The sequence below is a fragment of the Theropithecus gelada genome, chromosome 3 (genome assembly GCF_003255815.1).
Source record: "Theropithecus gelada isolate Dixy chromosome 3, Tgel_1.0, whole genome shotgun sequence".
Taxonomy (NCBI): Eukaryota; Metazoa; Chordata; class Mammalia; order Primates; family Cercopithecidae; genus Theropithecus; species Theropithecus gelada.
In genome coordinates, this window is record NC_037670.1 from 35,516,244 (window position 1) to 35,523,124 (window position 6,881).

General features: G+C 38.2%; 1 pseudogene; it reads left to right on the forward strand.

The window, feature by feature from the left end:
- Positions 1–2,896: 2,896 nt before the first annotated feature.
- LOC112621580 lies at positions 2,897–3,539 on the forward strand (annotated as a pseudogene).
- The last annotated feature ends 3,342 nt before the right edge of the window (positions 3,540–6,881 follow it).

The following is a 6,881-nucleotide window of genomic DNA, read 5'->3' on the forward strand; positions in this document are numbered from 1 at the left end:
GCAATTGCTTTTATTTTAGTGCTGTGATAAAAAATTTTTTCCAGTCACCCTCACTGATGTTCAGATGATTGAATTGAGTTGAGATATTCTGGTCAGGAGGTGAAAACAACCATGGGTGTTATTGGCTCCCAACGGAAAGTTCACTGTCCCAACATTACATGATCCCTGAGTCAAGCCCAAAACATGCGCCACGCTATCCCTGTAGCTCAGAGCTCACCAGCTGACCACAGCTGGAATTTGTAGGCCAGTAGAAAGCAGGAAAAAGGAGGTAGGCACTGAGCTGTTTTGTAGCCTGGAGGAGGCCTGCAATTGCCAAGGATAATAGCATGGCAAACACTTTGCTACTGACAGCCTGGATTCAACTTTCTCACCAAAATTCTGCCAAACAAGGCTGGTAAAAGTTCAGAAAGCACTACTAGAAATAATAAGGCAATGGAGGATTTATTTTGTATGGAGAGATTAAAGGAGTTTTACATGTGTTACTTGGCTGTGCAAACATGAAATGGGAATACGAAAATTATCAACAAATATTTGAATGGTTTAAGTTATTGGGAGGGAGATGTGAACTCTAAGTAATAAGGCATGATAATGTACCACAATGCACCCGACCTAAGAGAAATACATTAAAAAAAAAAATTCAGATGGAAACTAATATAAAAAGGTACAAAGATTAAACACTACATTCCCATATTAAGGAAAAAATTAAAGGATATCATCAGAGTTTTCCAAGTCTTAGTCAGTCCCTCTGAGATAGGTGGCAGGATGTAAACACAATGCTGTTTTTTAGACAGAAGAACTCCGTGTGTGTGCAGTATGAATGCACTTAGCATTGTATCATGGGGTAAGCCAGAATGTATTTCTTTTAACTTTTATTTTGAGGTAAAGCTGATTCACTGTGTCCATAAGACACCCAGAGAACACTCTTGCCATTTCCAGACAAGCTGAAAGCTGGCACAGCATTAGCAAGTTACTGCTGAGAAAGAGATCATGTGTCCCTCAAAAGCGTGTGCTCCATCAATCCTCCCCAAACTAGGTGGCAAAGCAGATTCATTTTTCTCATCATCTTGCTCCAGTGCGAAGTTCATCCTTAGTGGGGAGTAACAGATGTGCTGATGTAAAAAATGAACAGGCCAGTCACAGTGGCTCACACCTGCAATCCCAGTACTTTGGGAGGCTGAGGTGGGTGAATCAATTGAGATCAAGGAGTTCAAGACCAGCCTGGCCAACATGGTGAAACCCCATCTCTACTGAAAAAATACAAAAATTAGCTGGCTGTGGTGGTGGGCACCTGTAGTCCCAGTTGCTTGGGAGGGTGAGACAGGAGAATCCATTGAACCCAGGAGATGGAGGCTGTGGTGAGCTGAAATTGTGCCACTGCACTCCCGCCTGGGGGATAGAGCAAGATACTGTCTCAAAAAAAAAAAAAAAGAAAGTGTTTTATTTTCCTTACTTTCCTACAGCTTCCTCAGCGTATAAAAGAATAGACACAGTAACACTGGAAAGCCAAACAGGAGAGGGTCCCCACCACAGAGCAAAATTGCATGAGCAGAGGTCCAAAACCAAGTTTTTACCTCTTTCCTCTCCTCCCATGAGTATCATTTCACTGGTTACATAAGAAGACACTAGGGAATACGGTTGTTGTTTCCTTCGGTAATCTGTTCTCAAGAACTTGCAAAACGGACCTTGGATTAGCATGCCACACATCATTTAAAAACCAAGAAAAACAATAGCTGGCTTCCAAATAAAGACAAGAAGATAAGAAAGAAATTAATTTTAAAATTTCAGTTAGGAGCAATAAGTTCAGGACGCACTGATCATACTTAACAGCAACGTACTATGTGCTGAAAGAGTAGATTTTAAATGCTGTCACCACAAAAAATGGTAAGTGTGTGAGGAAATGGAAATGGAATATGATAATTAGCCTGATTCGGCCACTCCATAGTGTTTAGATATCTATCTAATATATATGTTGGATATATATTGTACATGTTGTACAGCATAAATATACACAATTCAGCCTGGCACAGTGGCTCACACCTGTAACCCCAGCACTTTGGGAGGTCGAGGCCAGAGGATCATGAGGTCAGGAGATGGAGACCATCCTGGCTAACAGGGTGAAACTCGTCTCTTCTAAAAATACAAAAAAAAAAAAAAAAAAAAAAAAAAACCAAAAACAAAAAAAACAAAAAACAGCCAGGTGTAGTGGTGGCGTCGCCTGTAGTCCCAGCTACTCGAGAGGCTGAGGCAGGAGAATGGCGGGAACCCGGGAGGCAGAGCTTGCAGTGAGCCGAGATCACACCACTGCACTCCAGCCTGGGAGACACAGCCAGACTCCCTCTCAAAAAATAAAACATGAAATAAAGAGCGAGACTCCCCCCCAAAAAAAAAAAAAAAAAGCCGGGCTTGGTGGCTCACGCCTGTAATCCCAGCACTTTGGGAGGCTGAGGCGGGTGGATCACGAGGTCACAAGATCCAGACCATCCTGGCTAACATGGTGAAACCCCATCTCTACTAAAAATACAAAAAACTAGCCGGGTGTGGTGGCAGCGCCTGTAGTCCCAGCTACTTGGGAGGCTGAGGCAGGAGAATGGCAGGAACCCGGGAGGCGGAGCTTGCAATGAGCCGACATCCAGCCACTGCACTCCAGCCTGGGCGACAGAGCGAGACCCCGTCTCAACAATAACAACAAAAAATATAGATAGATAGATAGATAGATAGATAGATAGATAGATAGATAGATAGATAAATGTATATATATACACATATACACATACAATTCTATTTGTCAATTAAACATAAATAAAAATAAATTGATGCAAAGTACATAAATTATTATATTAATAAGAATTCATATTCTCTCTCCCTTGAGCGCGCCACTGAAGATCCTGGTGTTGCCATGGAACACGGCCCTGCCTGTAGTTACCGGTATTTTAAGAACAGGCCATACCCAAAGTCTCGCTTCTTCCAAGGCGTCCCTGATGCCAAGATTCGCATCTTTGACCTGGGGCAGAAGAAGGCAAAAGTGGATGAGTTTCCGCTTTATGGCCATGTGGTGTCAGATGAAGTTGAGTGCCTGTCCTCTGAAGCCCGGGAGGCTGCCCGAATTTGTGCCAGTGAGTACATGGTAAAAAGCTGTGGCAAAGACGCTTCCATATCCAGGTGTGGCTCCACTCCTTCCAGGTCATCTGCATCAACAAGATGTTGTCCTGTGCTGGGGCTCACAGGCTCAAACAGGCATGCGAGGTACCTTTGGAAAGCCCCAGGGCACCATGACCAGGGTTCACATCAGCCAAGTTATCATGTCCATCTGCACCAAGATGCAGAACAAGGAGCACGTGATTGAAGCCCTAGGCAGGGCCAAGTTCAAGTTCCCTGGTCCCCAGAAGATCCACATCTCAAAGAAGTGGGGCTTCATTAAGTTCAGTGTGGATGAATTTGAAGACATGGTGACTGAGAAGTGGCTCATCCCAGATGACTGTGGGATCAAGTACATCCCCACTTCTGGCCCTCTGGACAAGTTGCAGACTCGGCACTCATGAGGGCTTCCAGTGTGCTGCCCCCTCTTAATACTCATCAATAAATTATACTTCCTGTCCATCTAAAAAATAATAAATAAATAAATAATTCATGAAAATGTTTGTCCCTAGGCAACCTCAGTGCTTTAAGTTGCTCTGAGATCTATAGTTGAACACTAAAGTGTTTAAACTTTATCTCATGCTGTATATGTCCCAGTCACATTACAGACTAGAAGGCTCTGGCCTACACACTGAGCATCTAAGAGTGTTATGTTACATTTAGCGTGGTGTTAACCCAAGGGATCCCATGTTCTTCATCAGTGTACTGCCATTTTGCTGAAGAGAAAGAATAGGCAATCAATAAAACATGGACAACTTCAAGCAATGAAAGTATGAATGAGCCATTAAATAGAGCACTTTCCTTAAAACTTAAAATGACGAATGAATTGTGTTTGTCAAGAAAGGAAATTTTGATAAATGGAAAATTGACCTCATAACAATATTTCAAGTTATTATTATTATTATTTGTATTTGATAAAGTTGCTGCAAATTCAAAACACTTTTGGGGACATTTCTTCCAATACTTTCTTTTGTGTCGAAAGAAGGAAAGAGAAAGAGAAAAAACATTTGAAAACTTCAGAAAGTGGAACCTGACAGCCACCTCTCTATAGAAAGGTAAAGGAATGAGCCCCTTAGAAAGTTCATTCAGCATGTCAATGATGGATTATTATGTTTTAATGTTATTAACATATTAGAGATAGCCTCACACTTCATAAATTAATATCTATATTATTCAGAGTCGCCTTTCCTGTTACTTTTTCTCAGTAACCAACAAATACACTATGCTTCTTCTATTTATTTTAAGTATTTTAAAGTATTTAAGTGAATGCACTATGCTTTATTTGTTTAGAGTGTATTTATTTTACTGTGCGGCTCACTACACAGATCCTCATGACCTGCAATCTCTGGTGCTAAGCTTACACTGTATTTATTTTTTCTCCCCATCTACTTCTTTGTCTATGCAGTTTTCCTATTATTATACATGGGTAGTTTGAAAACTATCCAAGTATTTTTCAAAGCCAGTTAATTGTCTTATTTCAACACCAGAAATACATGTTGTTATGTGATCTGAATTTCACTATTATCAAAATATTCTTATCCATGACAAAGAAAAATGGGACACCTTACAAAATCTCCAGTTCCTCTGTAATATGAGCTCTAATACACTGCTGCCCAGTGTCTCTTTTACCCCACAAAGTTATTAATCTCCTTATAGACAGCAAACTAACTTTCCTTTTACACCCAGGTTTTACCTGGCTTGCAGTTTGTCAACTGCTTCTTTTTAAAAGATTTGAAAATTACCATACACTTTCTGAAATATACATTTTCATAGTTTAAGTTTATTTTAAAATTACATTTGAAATATTAAACTGAAAAAGTACTTATATTAAAATATTTCTCTAACTCCTTTTCTCTTTTGATACTTAACTTTGATTTTGTTGTTCATTTCATCCATGTTTGTCTTTCATAGAATACATATGTTATTGTACTTCTTAAAAGACCCATTCACTATTGCCTTTAACAATTTTGAATGTTAGATATTTATACATGTGAGTCATGACAATTATTATAGCTTACTATATAAAATACACATAATCAAACTAAAGCTTTTCAAATAAAAATATAATTCTGATATTAGAACTCATTTCCTTCACATACTAAAACTTCTGGGAAAAGAAAAAGCTGAGTACATCATTATTCCAGCAAACTTACATTTTTTTCAAAGCTCGTTCTTAGAAGACATGCCAAAGATGTTTTGGATTAAAGCTTCATAAGCATTTATGAGGGCTGGGTCATTTTAGGGAAGCTTAAAAAGCGGTGAACTTCAGCATGTTTGCTGAACTTGGACAAGCCACTTAACCAATTTGGATATCCATTGGTAAATCCATTTGGATAAACTTGGTAAAATAAAGCTGGGACTTCTGGCCCTTTTTGAAATCTATTATTATAAAATAAATGAATAGATGCACCCAGTTATTAAAAGAAGGCCTTTTACTTTGAAGAGTACTTTAAATACATAGTATTAGTTTCAATGGGAAATATGCCAATACCATTACTATCCTTCAACATTAACCATAATAACAAATAATCATTGAATTATAAATATTTACATAGAAATTGAATAAAGTTTAATGCATTCTTAAAAGAAGGCATACTGCTACTTCAAGTAAAGTCTAATCTAAAATCCCACCCAAAGCAAAGAAAATTACAAATATAACCATGATCTATTGAGCAATTCTAGAGAACTAGGAGCTCTATCATTTAATGTTAATATAGGTTGAGAAAACAGAAAGGGGTAAATAAATGTCTTTATCAAATTCCAGTTGAAAAGTATTTTAGTAGCTGTTAATTTTACTGTTAAGTGCAAAAATTTCATAATACTTAACATCAGCTCCATACATTTTGAAATATAATCACAATATCCCAGGTTTAGGAAAGCAACTATTCACAGTATCTTAGGACCACAGTTAAATACAAATATAAGCCATCTCATTGCCAAGCACTTTATTTTATACTCTATAGCATATATTCTTATCATGAAACAGTCAACAGCTGTTGCCCAGGGGCCTCTGGGCCCCACAGGCAATACATAAGAACATTATGCTAGATTTTTGTAGTAGCCATCAGGCTTGCAGCTCTCATGCAAATTATGTTTTCATTATCATAGTTCATGTTTAACCATCTATTTCCAGTTACATCAAATTATTCATCATCCTACTAACCAACCCCAAACTACTACATATGGTCATGATATTTATTCCCTTAAAATTACTACATATTTTAAATTACTGTAAATCTTGACAACTAATTCGATGACAAATCTCTAACCTACTGAAAGTAATTGTTCTCCCATTGATAATCCCTTAGCACATTAAAAAGTGAACAAATTCCAATAAGAACAAATATAACACAATAATCCTCTATGTATACACTATAGTAAATGAAATATTAATATTTTGGCTTCTGTTCTTTCTGTGGTTAAAAATAATGCTGAAGGAGTAACATCAGCAAGATGATGATGAAAAGGAAGTTTCCAGCACTCCTCACAGAAACATCAATTTAAACAACCATCCATGCATGAAAATACTTTGCCAAGAGCTAAGGAATCCATATGACAGATTACAACGCCTGGGTAAAGTACAGAAATAAAGAAAGATGGATTGAAGATGGGAGTAAGGACAGTTTCACATTACTCACATCACCTCTCCCCTGAACTTGTTTAGCATAGCACAGTGCCACCAGTGATATCTTCCACACAGGGGAAGAAGAGTGAAGTTAACACGTGATTTTACTGTGGTCTTCACC